General features: G+C 55.1%; 1 protein-coding gene across 1 annotated transcript in view; it reads left to right on the top strand.

The window, feature by feature from the left end:
• Window positions 1-245: 245 nt before the first annotated feature.
• Window positions 246-15,072, top strand: part of ST3GAL1 (ST3 beta-galactoside alpha-2,3-sialyltransferase 1) — an 81,729-nt gene continuing 66,902 nt past the window's right edge. Inside the window, exon 1 of the mRNA XM_059043073.2 lies at window positions 246-557. The gene's annotated coding sequence lies outside the window, so the exon portion shown is untranslated. The remainder of the gene's footprint in view (window positions 558-15,072) is intronic.

Raw genomic sequence — 15,072 nt, 5'->3', positions numbered from 1 at the left:
TCTCGGGGAGGCGATCCGTCCCCGCGGCTCGAGCCGACAGCAGTCCACGTGGCTCGGAGCTCTCTATTCGGCTCACAGGCAGCCCAGAGCGAGGGGAAAGCCGACCGAGTCCGGGTGGAGGGAGTGACGCGGGGAGAGCGCAGGGCCGCGAGGGGCGGGCACTGGGCGGAGGAAGGGGAGGGCCGCGCGCAGGAGAGGCGCCCACCCGGCTCCGGCGCGCGCCCGGCCCCTCCCCGGCCCGCCCGCCTCCCCCTTCCGTTACACCCGGGGGAAGGTGCTCCCGAGACCGCTCCCAGCCTCACCCCGCCTCCCCGCTTCCCCGGCTCCAGCCTCCGCCGGCGGAGCTCCACTATGCCAGGCAGTTTCGACACTTTGCAAAGACAAAGACCAGAGGGAGGAGGACGAGGAGGACGAGGAGGCAGAGGAGGAGGAGAGAGAGGAGAAAGGGGCGATGTGAGCTGGGAAGGGGGCAAGTGTTCGGGACACCCCCTTTTGATTCTCCTCCGAATCCCCTCATCCCCCGAAGCCCAGGAAACTTTCGCGTGTCTCCGGCCGCGGTGAGTGAGCGCGCGGAGCCGGGGGTGCGCGGGGGGCTGCATCCAGCGGAGTTGGGGCTCCGGCAGTTTCGCTTGTGTTCTCCGAGTGGAGGGGCGCTTGTCCGCCCCCGGGGACAGACGTGGTGGGGAAGGACCCAGCAGGGTGTGACAGGAGGGTGGAAGTGGGTTGAAGACCTCAGGTGCCCGGAGGAAGGAAGGCAAATGTAGGGAGACCCCTTCCTTAGCAGCGGTGTCGCCGGGGTCTTTGGGAGATGAAGGAGGTCGCAGAAGAGGGTCGGGCTCAGGGGTTTACAGCCGTTTCAAAAGCAGCTGCTTAACGGGGAGCCTACACCGGGTCTGGGGCAGCGGTCCCCGGGGTGGCCCCAGTGACATTGCACTCGGCGCCGGGCTGGCATCTCCCCGGTGGGGGCCGCCGAAAGGCGGAGTGGCCAGCGGGGTCGCCCTCCGGCGCTTTAGAGCGGAACCAGGGGTGCTGTGGCGCGCGGAGGCCGCCCAGTGATCCGGTCGGGCGGCCGAGGGATGGTATCCGGATCGTGCTTCCAAATCCGCTGCGAGCAGGCGCAGATCGAGGAGGTGGCCATCGCCCCCGGGGACACCGCAGGCCCGCATTGCTCCGGATACGGTGGAGAGGTTGGCACCCGGGACAGGACGGCTGGACGTGGCGTGGTGGACAGGGTGGGCGAAGGGCAGCGTGGCGGGGGTGGTGCCCGTGGCGACTCGAAACTCTGGGTCCGCCCCAGTCCCGGTAGGCGCCGCAGCTGCCGCGAAATAATCTGACAAAAGTTAGCAACTTGTCTGCGTCTCGGGTATGTGACCCGCGCGGCGCAGGGGCCGCTCCTTGGGAGAGCGCAGGAGCGGGGAGCGGTGCCACCGGGGCATAGCGCCCTGATGGGGGTACAACCTGATTCGGAATCGGGACAGGGGCGCAACTTCCAGTTTCTCCTTTCACTAAGCGAGAGTGTGTTTGAACTTGACCTTGCGGGAGGAAGCGCGGCTGAACTTGACGTGGGGATTGAGGCTGCTCCCCAGCTGGGCGCCTTCGCTGTATCCCGCGGCCTGGTCTCCTGGGAAGGGTGTTGGGATTATCTGGGCTCTGCTCTTCCGCCGGAGACCTGAGTCTCTCCTACCTCCTACGCGAGGGTCCCAAACCGCACCTTACACGCGCGGGGCTTGGTGGGGTCGCTGGGCGAGCGGACACGTGCCCTCTCAGAAGTCTGCGAATGGTTGGGGGCTGGGCGGGTTCTGCGTGTCCCACAGAGGGAGACAGCCTTGACCCTGAGGGCAGTGACCTCCTCGCTGCATCGTCACCGCATCAGGCATCCGCCGGCCTTTCACGCGCCCACGTCCGGGGACCCCTCGCCTCTTCCGGCTCATCCCCTTCCCGGGTCCCACGCCGCGCGGATTTTTGCAGAGATGGTTCTCCAGGGAGACAGCGAGCACCAGCTCCCGCTCTGCGGCTGTGTGCCCGTGTGCGCGTGTGCGTGTGTGTGTGTGTGAGTGTGTTGAGGTGGCGGGGGGCGGTCCTCGCCAGCGGGGAAAATGAGGTCGGCGGGGAACGAGGTTGTACAGCCGTCGCGCCTGGCACACAGTAGGTACGTACGAAGGCTGTCTGAAAAGGCCTCTTCGAGGGAAGGCGCTGGCAGAGGCCGGGACGTCCCTTGCCTCTTTCTCCCCACGTTTACTATTCATTTCGCATCCATCTACCCAGCCCAGCGCTTTTGGCTTCTCGATGTACCTTGCGCACCCACTACGTGCTGGGCTCAAAGATGGGCTCTTCTTAGACGCTGGGTTCTTCGAAGCCGCCAGGTTTTCTTTCCTGGGAGCTGCGGGAGAGCGTTCCCGACGTTCGGAAAAGGCAAGGTGCACTGCCCCCTGCCGACTACTCTGGAGATTGCCTCTTGGTTCCGAGGCTGGAAGGGGCGCGGCGGCAGGGTGCCTGGGGTCGCTCCCCGCGCCTCCGGTTCCTACCCCCAAACACCATGGCCCGGCCTTTTTCTGAAATCCTGCGGTTAGCTGAAAAGACCGACCCGAGAGTTCACCATAACATGCCCCGATCTGGGTGCGGAGTGGGGGTAAAATGGGGTCATTGCTCTTACCTTACAAATATGTTACCCAAGGTAAACATTAAGTGTAATTGAGTGAGTGTGTGTGTATAAGTAGATATACATACGTATGTTCACATACTACATACGTGTATGTATATATTCACATGCCTTGATTTCAAGTCTGGGGGAAAGGAATTTCATCATAAGAAAAATTTATTTTGCTGAATACGTGACCGAATAAGTAGGGGGTCCTTTCCCGAGCTTTGAACGACTCCACATGCGTGGGAATACGCTGTCCCTGTGTTGTGCTAGGCCTGCGTTTGCTGTCAAGGTCTGCACTGGGGCAAGGCCAGGGCCTGGGCCCCAGCAGAGTCTCACCTTCACTTCCCTCCGCCGGTGGGGGCTTAGCACCCCCCTGGAGCACTGGGTTTAGAGAAAAAAACAGGAAGTGTTGCCAGAAGTGATGGCGGAGGAATTTCTTTAAGGGCTGAAGATTATGCTCCTGTAAGCTCTATCAGCAGACGGAAGCTGGCTCTTAAGCAGCCTCCTGCTGACCTTAGGACTGTTTCCACTTTGGAGGTACAGGCCGGCCACTCCCCGGCTGGGCTCACCAGCACCTGAAGCCCCGAAGTCGGGGACCTGCCTAGTACTGGTCGTCGGAGCCTTCGGTGCCCCAGCTTTGGTGGGCTGGATCCATCGGTGGGCCGAGTGGCGAGGGTTCCTCGGAGGCCCTGGGGCCTCGCGGGTGCGTGGGACTTTGCTCCGGGTGGGTGTCCCTCTCCTCTCTCCACCGCCAGCCCCGGGAGCATCAGCTGGAGACAAGTTGTCCGCAGCCGCGTAGGAAGGGGCCCCTTAATCTTCTGGTCAGTTAACTCTTTCTGAATCTGTTGCTGACTCAAAGGCATTATATGTGGACAGGGCTTTTGCCTTGCAGGATCTAAACCTTAACCCTCTCCTAGGCCCCCTCCCATACCACAAAAAGCAGCCAAGAAAGCAAAAAATAAAATCGACCAGTTATCTTGTCCATACAAGGCTTCCCAGTGAGGTCTCCGTATGCATCTGCACACACACGCCACAGGCCGGTGGAAGAGCTGGCCTGGTCACAAGGAATTAGTCTAGAATAAGGCTTCTGTACACTTTGGTCAGTTATGGAACCCTGTGGAACCTCCAGCACTGCCAACCCCCCTGCAGAGCGGAGGAGCTGGGCGCTCTCTCCTGCTCAGTTTGGTCCCAGGAGCCCAGCCTTGGGGCCCAGCAAGAGCCTGCGTTCTAGCCGCAGGGCCAGGGCTCAATTATGTGACCACGTGACACCCAGACTGTTTCAGGCTCTGGGTCTGTGTCACTCTGGGCAATGAGAGGTGTGGAGCTCTGCTGACATCACCTCGGGCCCATTAGTGCCTTTCTTTGTGAAGACAGTGCCCCCCTCCCATGTGCTTTTGCCTCCAGCTCCATCCTCAGAATGCTCCAGGCATCCCTGGCATCACGGACAACCCTAGCCCACCCCATGCCAACTGTGTACCCCCTTTCTCGCCTGGAGCCTTGAGAAGCCCACCCTCACTTGGCAAAGTTATTCTCCAGCAATTCTCAGCCTTGGGTATGGAGACAGGGCCCAGAAGTTTCTGGCTCTGGGGTGACATCTGTAAGGACTCTCCAATGATGCATATTGCAAATAGGGACCACAGGGACCTCTCCAGGACCTAGGTGGTTCCCACTGTGAGAGCTGGGATGTTCTTAGAAATCATTTTGTTCAACTAACTCTTTCATTTTATGCAAAAATAATGAGGCCCCGTGGGGAGGTCTCAGGGACCTGCAGTGACAGAGCTGATCTAGACTGCTGGCTGGTCTCAAACTTTAAATAGATTAGCTGTCTGGTCTCCCCCTTCCCCAAGCCCACTCATTTCCATATACTTACGTCTCTTTTTCATTGTTGGAGACAAATATATTCTTGGAGATGAAGCTAAATCCAGCCTCTGTACCCCGACACTGAATTAACTCTTGGAGACAGCATTTTGGGTGAAGTAGAAAAGAATAGCTTTATTGCTTTGCCAGGCAAAGGGGGCCACGGTGGGCTAATGCCCTCAAAACTGTGTGTCCCAACCTGGAGGGGGTAGTGAGAAGTTTTATGGTAATGGTTCAAAGAGGGCGTGGTCAGCTCGTGGGCACTCTTCTGATTGGTTGGTGGGGAGGTAAGTGGGAGTCGGCATCACCAACCTTCTGGGTCCACTTGGTTGGATTGTTTCGGTTGAACCTAGGAATTTGTTGTCTCCCAGGCACCATGCAAGGTGCTAGAACTATAGAGATGGAAGGACATGTGGTCAGTCCTTGTTCCCTCCATCCCCACCCCCCAGAGGTCACGGTGTCGTGGGGAGGTGCATGGGGACGTGAAGAGTTACTCTACAGTGGGGTTTGCACTAGAGCAGAAATTCGCACTGGCTGAGGCAGGGTTTCGACAGAGAAGAGAAGGGATTCCTCTACCTGGGGGACCCATGGAAGGATTCATTGAGGAGACAACCCACGGGTACCTTGGGGAATTCTTCCAGGCATAAGTCAGACTGCAGCAGAGCAAGAGTATTTTCTTGAATGCATAGAACTGGTATCTTAGTCAAAGTGGTGTGTGCCCTGTGTGCGCAAGAAGAATAAAGTAAAATAACAGAATGGCCAGAGGTCTCCTGTGCATGGTTCAGCGGAGGGGAGGGAACTGGGGATTTTAGGGGTTCGGTGCTTTGGCCCCCGGTTCCCGTGCTGATCTCCGGTTTGCTTCTGTGGGATTCATCCTTGCTACACAGCCAGAGTGCAGGTCCCTGGACTCTGTGATCCTCCAAAGGCTCTGGGCTTCAGAGTGACGGCGTTTAAGAATGCCAGTGGCTGCTTTGGCTTTAAAAATAAAATTCGATGCTTTCTCTCTAATGCTCATCCTTAGATGAGTATCAGGTTGGAGGAGCTGGTTTGGGGGAGTGCAGTGAAATGGCACACAGCAGGGAGCATGCAGGGAAAGCGCCTGGGTTTTCCGGATCCCGCCGCCCAGGTCGAGCTGCGTGAGCTCGGGCAAGCCCTGCACCTCCGTTGGCCAAATCTGAGAAGCAGGTGGGCGATTATCCCCCCAGGAAGTGGACCACGATGAGGATGAAGCGAGGTCACGCGTGAGAGGATCTTGCCTGTGGGGTGGGGCTCCCAGAGCCTCCCGGGACCCAGTGAACAGTCTGGTTCCAGAGGGTTCTAAGAGGAAGTGCTGCTGGCTGGAGATACTGTCTCGGGACACAGCATGTGGGAATAGAAGAGGTGACTGGAGGTGGAAAGTTTGGGGACGCTCATGCAAGAACACTTGAAACCTTAGACTGGCTTTACTGTGCAATGGTGGGTAAAAAACCCACCCTGGAAGCAGCGAGGCAGAATAGCTGGGTCGGGGTGGTAGCATTCTTTTCTCATTCCTGCAGGTTGCTTACGCGTTTAAAGTTTGCTTTTTCCCTCGGGCATGATCGGAGAGTTCCCAGGAGCGGTGGCACCTGGGCTGGGGGAGAGGGAGATGCTCTGCGCCCCGAGCCTGTCGTGGCTCAGGTGTCCTGGCTGCTCAGCAGGCCGTGCGCATGTGTTGAAGTTGAGGGCACCTGGAGTGGACTCTGTAGTGTCAACCCAGGGACAAGTGTTCGAGGGACGGCCCTGGGGTCAGGACGTGTCCTCCCGTTCGGGGACCGCTGGCCCAGGGTTCAGAAGCTCCACCCTAGTCCTGATCCTATTCCACCTGTTCCTCCCCATGACCTTGGGGACATCATTTGTCGATGGACAAAAAGGCACAACCTGAAAGTCGAGGTTGATAATTATGGGTTTTTGTTTGTTTTTGCCGTACGCGGGCCTCTCGCTGCTGTGGCCTCTCCCGCTGCAGAGCACACGCTCCGGACGCGCAGACTCAGCGGCCACGGATCACGGGCCCAGCCGCTCCGCGGCACGTGGGATCCTCCCGGACCGGGGCACGAACCCGCGTCCCCTGCGTCGGCAGGCGGACTCTCAACCACTGCGCCACCAGGGAAGCCCCAGATAATTATGGGTTTTTTTGGTGGACTTTCTGAGGACTTCAAGCAGGGGAGACAGCTTCTCGGATCGCTCTGAGGGACTGCTCCAAGTAGGTCAGGGAGGAGCCAGGATGTGGAGGGGTTTTTGCCACAAAGACCAGGTGGTTGGAACGTCAAAAGATTATCACTAATGAAAGAAAACCAGACATCTCAAGTGAATGAATTTGGCACTTCCCTGTGTACGGGAAGATGCAAGAGTCTGGACTCATTGAAATCATTCCTTTGATGTGCACCTCAGCTCTCTAGGGCCAGTATCCTGTTCTTTCCCATCCTGAGTCCCCTCAGGACGTACCTTTAGGGGTGGCTGCAGGGTCTGGGGGTCTGCCGCCATCCTGAGCTCCCTCGGGGGTGACTGTGGTGGCTTGATGGCTGCGGCATCCTTTGTTTGCTGATACGGCAGAGGCAGCACTTTTCATCCACACACTTAAGCTCTGAATCTCCATTTCCTCAGCTAGCAGAGGGTCATATAAATCCCCCAAGACAGGATGAGGCTGATGAACAGGGCTTCTTGACTTTAAATCGAGTAACATCTACTTTTGATTAAATGTTTAGTGTGTGCCCAGTGCAGTGGCAAAGCATTCTAAGCTTCAGGTCATTTTGTGTTCCGGTAGAAAAGGTGTGCACTCAGATTGAGTGGAGAGTTTAGTAAAGAGCGTTTACAGAGCTGGGAGCAGTATTTAGGGAGATCAGCAAGGGATGTAGCAGTACCTGGGCCCGGTGACCACACCTCTTATTCCCATGCCCCCCAGAGGCGGCGAAGGGACGGATGGGCGAGAGGAACCAGGAGAGCGCACGGCAGTAGGAACTGATAGAAGCTTGTGGAAGAGCCTCCCCCTTCCCCCTGGCAGGGAGGGCACCGGAGGATACACTCTGCCACCTGGCCCTGTCCTGCCCGCCCCCCACAACCCCTGTGTCACCAAGAGGCGAGCCCTCCCAGCAGCCAGAAGCCAAGGGCTTCCTTGTTGGAGCCTCTCAAGGACACGACAGGATGAAGACAGGTCACCTCCGCACTCACACTGGGATCGGGGCCCTCTCCATTTTGTAGACTTACCCAAGGTCACGTGGTCTTGCCCACACCTGGATCTTCCGTGTGCCTGGAATTACCCTCATGGGAAGTAGGTGACTGGTGGGGAAGGAATCAGCGCACACTTCTAGCCGCCTTGAAGCCCCATCACACATCTTCCTCCGCTCACTCTTTGGAGCTCCCATCATGCACCCTTCCCACGTTGAACTGTACAGGTGAGGAGGCTGAAGGCCAGTCAGGTGAGCAGGTCCACATGGGCTTAGGATATGGCCTCTGACCTTGGTGGAGCCACCCCTCCCCGCATCCTGACCCCTCAGGGCCTTGCTGTCTCTACCTCGCCCCCTTCTCCCTCCATCCGCTTGGCTGAGTCTGAGAACAGTGGCAAAAAAATCCCATAAACTAAGTCTCAGCGTCCCCATTAGATCTTGGAGTCAACTTAGGGAACCAAAACTTTATCATCATAGCAACACAATACAACACAGCACAACGTAGCACAACACAGCAGCACATAACAACCACAGCTGCCATTTACAGTTCATGCAAAGTAAGTATGGATGAACCTGACCAGAAACGGACTTGGCCAGGAACCAGCTTTAGCATTATTAGGAAGCCAGAGAGTGTGCCACCCCCAGGGGAGGCTTAGGGCATCAAGGTGGGGCTCTGCTGGTAAGACTCAGGTAGGCAGAGAACAGTGGAACCTCCAGAAAGGAGCTGTCAACCAATAACTCAGACATTTTGCGAGATAATTTCCCTGCTATTTAATTATTTTGCCTGTAAATGATTTTCTCCCAGGGGAGGGAGTCAGCTAGTACATGGAGTTAAAGTCGTAGAACGACTGCATGAATGGAGTTTAGGAGAAAGCAAAGAGGAGAGAAGAAACCTGCAGGCAGTCTGGGAACAGGGAAGCTTGCCTGTACATTTTTGGGGGTAAAGTGATGAACTGTCAGTCAGCAAAGAGGTTACTGTGTGTGTTCTGTCCTTGAGTGGGAGTTCAAAGGCTACAGTTTCACTTGTTGGATTTTCTAGAAAACCCCGAGAGTTCAACCTTGGAGCCTAGTGATAGGTGGTCTCTGGGTTCCCCTGTGCTCAGGGCCTGCCATCAACACGTCTACCTCCACTGAGCTAAGATGTACACGTTCCCTCCTCAGTTAGAGCTGATCGTTTCTTTAATATTAGATGAACAGCCCTGTAAATCACTGTTTTGTACTTTTTTCCTAACCCATTTTACTGATGTGGAGACAGGCTCACAGAAGTGAAGCCACTCGCCCAAGGTCACATAGCTAGAAAGTGGCAGAGCCAGAATTCATGATTGTTCCACGTCTGCCCGAAGCCCAAGATCTCAGGCAGCATATGCTGTGCGATTGCCAGGATCACCCTGTGTCTCTAGATCAGGGGAACCAGGAAGGGGGGCAGCTGCCCCCAGAGGTGCAGCTATGAAACACATCATACCAGGTATCTGTTCGCAACCGTAGCCCAAGACACGTGCCGTCCCACCCGACATGCAGGACAAACGGACGCAAGCTCTGTAACATCCTTTTTGGAAGGAGGTTCTAATTTTGCTCCACGTGCTATTTGCCGAGGCCTGGGGCGCCAAGCCTTTTCCCCCGAGTCACCATTTGGGGCTGGTCGGATGGGTTTATTTAGCCCTCGATAGTCTGGCTGGATTCTCAGATCTCCACGTGGATCCCTGCGTTGCTGATTGCAAAAGCACTCATCCTTTGACTTGTCCGCATAAATTGAATTCAGAGAGCCCCACGGTGCCTGGGGATTGAGGAAGGACTGAGCCAGGAAGGCTTGGCGTAGAGTTTGTCATCAGGGGGGTGGAAACCTACCCAGATCCCTAGACGGGTGTCTCTCGGGCAATGTGCTTCAAGAAAAATGAACAGTAAAAGTTGCTGTTGCAACACTGAAAACTTGCCTTTTAATAACATCTTCACAGTGGAGAGAAGTGTTTGTTGCTCCTGTTACTTGAAAACGCTGTTAATCCTACCACCTGGTGGAGAGTGTGATGAATAAAAACCGTTGCTTGGGAGACATGTGAGTTGCCACCAACAAGAATGTCTTAGTGGGGGGTATTCCTGGGTGTTTCTGAAGCATATCCTTCAATTTTAAACTTCAGTCTTTGGGCAGAAAAGGAAATTAAAACGAAAAGGAGAGATTAGAAGGTAGCGCGGCTGCGCACCAAACCTGAGGGAAATTTCAAATGAAAAACACACCTTTCAGAATGGTTTGAAGAATTGCTTCCAACATAAGGGCCGCTTCTATTTTTCTGTCTGTAACCTATGAAAGGGAACAAACTGAGCTCAGTGAAAATCATTTGTGAACTACAGGATTATAGAAATTAAACTGTTGTCTCTCCAATGCCAAACATCCAAACAGGGAGAAAAAATGTACTGGCCCTGGGGACAGTCTGGAATCTCAGAATACCCCTGCATCCTTGAGAACCTGCCCCTGGGATGGAGTAAAGGGGGTTTCTCTTTTTCTCTGAACATAAGCTGTAACCGGTTATAGGAGAGGTTGGAAGGAAGTTGTGTGTGAGTCGATTAAATGACAGCCAGTTACAAAGGTTGCACATTTAAAGAGCGTGAAATCAGAAGGAATTGTAAAATCCAAGCATTTGCAAAGATCCTTAGCAGCGCCCCTGCTCGGCCTTCCTCTCCCAGACTTCAATTATTTATCGAACTACTCATTCACTGATTCACTCAACAGAAGCACTGGCTCTGCCACTACCTTGCTGTGTGACCTTCACTGTGTTTTGCAACCTCTCTGTGCCTCCATTGCCTCATCTATAAAATATGGATAATAATAGTACCTACCTCTTGGTGGGTACTAAATGAGTTAATACTTGGAAAGTGTTTAGAACAGGGCCCTGCAGCGTGCCTACTTTAAAGTGCCTGCTGAGTACATGCTATGATCATCATCATCTTTTGAGTTAAGAAATCCCTTGCTCAGCTTCCCACTGAAGTTTCCTCACTTCAACTCTACTATGTGGTTATCCCTCCTCTGCTTGAATGCTGCCAGTGATAGCCAGATCCCTGCCCCACGCAGTGGCCCTCTGACCTCTGGACACCTCTGTGGATTAGAAAGCTCTTCCTCATACAGAGCTTCCAACCATGGAGGACTTCCTGGAGGAGGTGGGAGGGTGGGGGTCTCCGGAACTGTCTAAATTTAAGGCTGGGAAAGTTGGCTGGGCTTAAGGAGCTATGGTGTGGCCCCTGGACACTAGTGGTAGACGAGGTCCACCTGAGACTTTGGACATGACATTTTAGCCATTCCCTGCCCTGTATTTCACTGCTAAGACAGCTCAGACGGAGGCCTGACCCATGTGATTCCTCAGCCCTTTCGCAGGTAGAGCCAGGGTGAGAAGCCAGCCCTTCGTTCAAGGCTGCCACGGCCGACATTCACCGCTGGATTTTCCGCCCGACTTGGGCAGCTCAGGGTGTCCTAGAGCTTCTGGTGCCCATCTGCACGCCAGAGCAGGGGACACGGCAGCAGGCACGGACCCGGGTGCCAGGACTCCTAGATGACCCCACCGGGCGGGCCCCCTCCTCTAGGGACCCCCATCGTGTCGACACCTCAGCCTCCCAGACCACCCCCTGACCCCCAGTGTCCCTGAGACCTCCCTCTGAGCAAGTCAGGGTTGGCTTTTGTGAATTCTGTCATCTCTCTGCCCTTTTATCCTTCCTGAGTTTCTGCCAGGAAATGCTGGACATTCTGGACCCGTTTAACCTTCTAAACAGGGCTTTTCGGTCCTTCTTGTTAACAGTATTTCGACAGTTGAGAACACTGAGGCTCGTGGAAGTGGCCCCCCGGGTGGGGACCGGTCCCCTCCAGCCAGCCCCGCCCTGCCAGAGTCTGACCTCACGCCACCCACGTTCCTCCTACCCTCCCTTCACATTGTTCTGAGAGTCAGATAAGAGGCCGAAAAGAAAGAAGTCCCTCCTTCACTAAACCCTATTTCGGGGGCCATAAATAGGACACTTAATGGTGGCACTCGGGTCACATGCACCAGGGACAGAATCTGTGTGATGCCAGCATGTCCTCCGGCCCAGGTTTTCACGGTCAGCACAGGATTCTTCCCTCCCTGCCTTCCTTCCTTCCCTCCCTCTCACTCTCCCTTCTTTCTTTTTCTTCCTTCCTTCTTTCCCCTCATCCACAAAATCTTGTCCCAAAGTACATAGTTAAGCCTCCTTAATTAGGCCGTGGGTGCCTAGAAGACAAACACGTGCGTATTTCACGATTCTTCCCTGGTCTGGCAGACACAGAGCAGTGCCCATCAGGAGGCCCCGGGGGAGGCTGCCCAGCCTGTCAGCATCTCCCTCCTCTGAAGGCAAGGTCAGTGTAGCCCACAGCAAGGCCACGAGGGCACCTCTCACCCGGAGGCCAAGGGGGCAGCGGGGTCAGCAAGGACCAGGGGGAGGTCAGGTCCACTGTTTGTTAGGTCTGGGGCAAGTGCCTTCCGTGTCCATGCCACGTCAGTTTCCCCACTAGTGCGCTGGGGACCCCACCACCCACCTTTCCGGCTGAGAGTTGAGATAAATCAAGCAGGAGAGGGTTGGGGAAAGCCCCAGAGAACAGATGGTCTTCAAGCTGGAAGATGGGTGGGAGCTGCTGACAGTAGCAAGGAGGGTGGGAGAGCCAGGCTACGGGGCACCCTTGGGAGCCACCCACAGACGGAGCCGGGGCACCTCCCCAGTCGTGTGGTCGATGGAAGGAGGAAGAGAGGAAATCAAGGTGCCCGCGCTGGGGGGTCCTAACCGTCCTGCCGCCTTCCAGTCGTGAGGAGCGACCGAGGTGTCTTTTCCTGCGTGCAGAAGGAGACTTAGCCAGACGAGGCACCCAGTGATGCTAGAACGTTCTGGAAATTCATATCTGTCTAAGTGATGCTGAAGAGTCGCCCTGCCCCCACTGTCAATTCCACCGCCCACCACATTTATTTAACCGGGGATCGGGTCCTATTCCAGACCCTTTCCTTTTGCCGTCACTGCTCACAAAACCCCGCTGGCCCAAGTTCAGAGGGGGAAGCGAGATTCTGGAAAGCTCGTTAACTGGTACAAAGCGATGCAGCTCGTGAACAGGGCAAGCTTGCAGAGTGCCTGTCTGCGGGTTGACATTTGATCAGGTGTGGCTGTGGGCGACGGTACTGTCCCAGAACAACAACAAAAAAGAGCAAAAGGTGGGCAGTGGGGTTTTCCCCGGGCGGGCGACTTACGTACGCACAGAGGCGTTAACGTGAACACGTCTGTACCCCCAGCGCCCAGTAGAGCATATGCAGGATGTGCGGTGGGTTAATGCTAGTGTCATTTGTGCATCAACAAATATCTCTGAGTTCTGTTATGTACCGGTCACTGTTCTAGGCAGACAAAGACCCAGGGAGTTCACATCCTAGCAACCAGGGGGGAAGGGAAGGGATTGGCCATGAGCGGGAAAAAAATAGCAGGACGGGGGCCCAGCAGGGGAACCCCGGGGGAGATCACAGTGTAGGTGTGGTGGTCCAGGAAGGTCACTCCGAGGAGATGTTTATGGAACCACGTCCCACTGCTGATAGGAGAGAACAAACGGTGAGTGTGGGTAGAGCAGGGGCTGCCGATCAAAGGACAGGCAGGGGACTCATTTACTCTCCTCCAGGGGCTGTGGACTGGCCCCTGCAGAGCCAGGCCTGTCTTCTCCAGTGCATCCTTTCAGGCCTGAAGAGTCACATGCGTGGGCTATCTCCCTCAGAACTCAAGCATTTCCTCCCCCAAAATAAATGTTATCAGTTGGAGCACAGACAGACTGCAGGCCAAGGCATTCTGCGTAGATAAGAGCACAGCCTGGCAGTCTTTAGATATGAAAATGGACAGCAGTGGAAAGCCTGGTGGAATTTCTGTTGCTGATAACCTTTAAGAAAAGAGCACTAGTTACAGGAGACACGGTTGTTTTCCTGAAGGAGAGGAGCCGTCTTTGAATATCTGAGAGGCTGTCAGGTGGAAAAGGATTAACTTGTTCTGGGCGATTTTGAGGAGGGAATCTAAGTGGAATGAGTGAAATTAACAGATTTCAGTTCACGGAGTGTTTTCCTTCTCATCCCCTCATTCATTCATTCATTCATTCATTCAGCAAACACACCTAGGTGCCTGGCACCGGAGGTGTGACAGAATAAGATAAGGGCTATGTCTTCAAGATGTTAATAATTTAGTGGGAGAAACAGACGGATTAACAAATAGGTGGTATGTCGAGATGCAGTTCGGAGTTCTGGGATGCCTGAAGCTAATACAATTTGGGAGCTTTCTTTAAGAAGAATACAAGGTTAGGAATTTAAAGTGCAAGCCCTAGATTAATGGAGAGCCACTGAGGGCCCCCGGTGCCTCCCCTTCCTTGGCCTGGCCCAGGCCTCCTCTGGGAGAGGTGGGAGGGCACGAGGGTTTGTTTCCTGCAGGAGGCTGGATGGACACTTGGCAGAACTGCTAATGGTGGAAATTCTGGAGTTCTGGTGGTAGGGCAGCCTCATCTCCTGGGTCCCCCGAACCCTTGTTCTTGGGCTAAAGGCCCTTTTTCTCTTAGCGCTGCGGAGATTTTCAAAGGTGCTTTCCTTAAAGTTCTGCAGGCTGACAGTGTTCTAGGGAATCGCCTGGCCTTCAGGAGCATAAGTGCGGGTGGAGTGGCTGTGAACACTTGCAGAGGGCTCACCGGGGCTCATACCCTCTCCTGACAGCCCCCGACATTGACCCCTTTAACCCTGCAGCCACTCTGCCTGCCAGCTGCTGACATTCTCCCTGTTTTACGGATGACGGAACCAAGGCACAGAGTGGGTAGGTACCTCACTCACAGATGCACAGCTAGTAAGTGGAGGAGCCGGGCTTTCAAGCTCCATAGCCTGCCTCCAGGGCTCCGTGCCCTTGCTGCATTGCCTCTCCAGGGTCCTCGCTGTTCAACTCTTTTCTAGCAACATTCTGGAAACATCCGGAGGGGCCAGCATGGGAGAGTGGCTATGGTACATCCGTAGAATGAGCTGATAAGTGTTTGACCCATACAAAGAGTTCTTACCAGCATGCTGAAATGCTTTGGTTAGGTGTGACGGTGGGATACATAAAAAATAACACTGTCATCAGTGTTAGCAGTGCTTGAACCTCCTCTCAGCCTTGGTACCCTCTCCTGGACGGCGGTTATGACGGCTCATTTCGTTCACGCATCCATTCAATAGGTTTTAACTGGGACCCTGTTATGCTCCTGGCGCTGGGAATATGGTGGTGACAAACTCAAGCACGGTTTCTGCTCTGCTGTTGATTACTTATTGCCCAGCTTCTCATTGCACAGTCTGTCTGTGCTTCCTCCCTCTTGGTTGCCCTACGCGTACCTTCCCGAGGGCCCCCTTGGCCCCCGGCCCCAGATCCAGCCCC

Source organism: Kogia breviceps, chromosome 17, assembly GCF_026419965.1.
Source record: "Kogia breviceps isolate mKogBre1 chromosome 17, mKogBre1 haplotype 1, whole genome shotgun sequence".
Classification (NCBI taxonomy): Eukaryota; Metazoa; Chordata; class Mammalia; order Artiodactyla; family Physeteridae; genus Kogia; species Kogia breviceps.
This window is presented reverse-complemented; position numbering and strand designations above follow the sequence as displayed.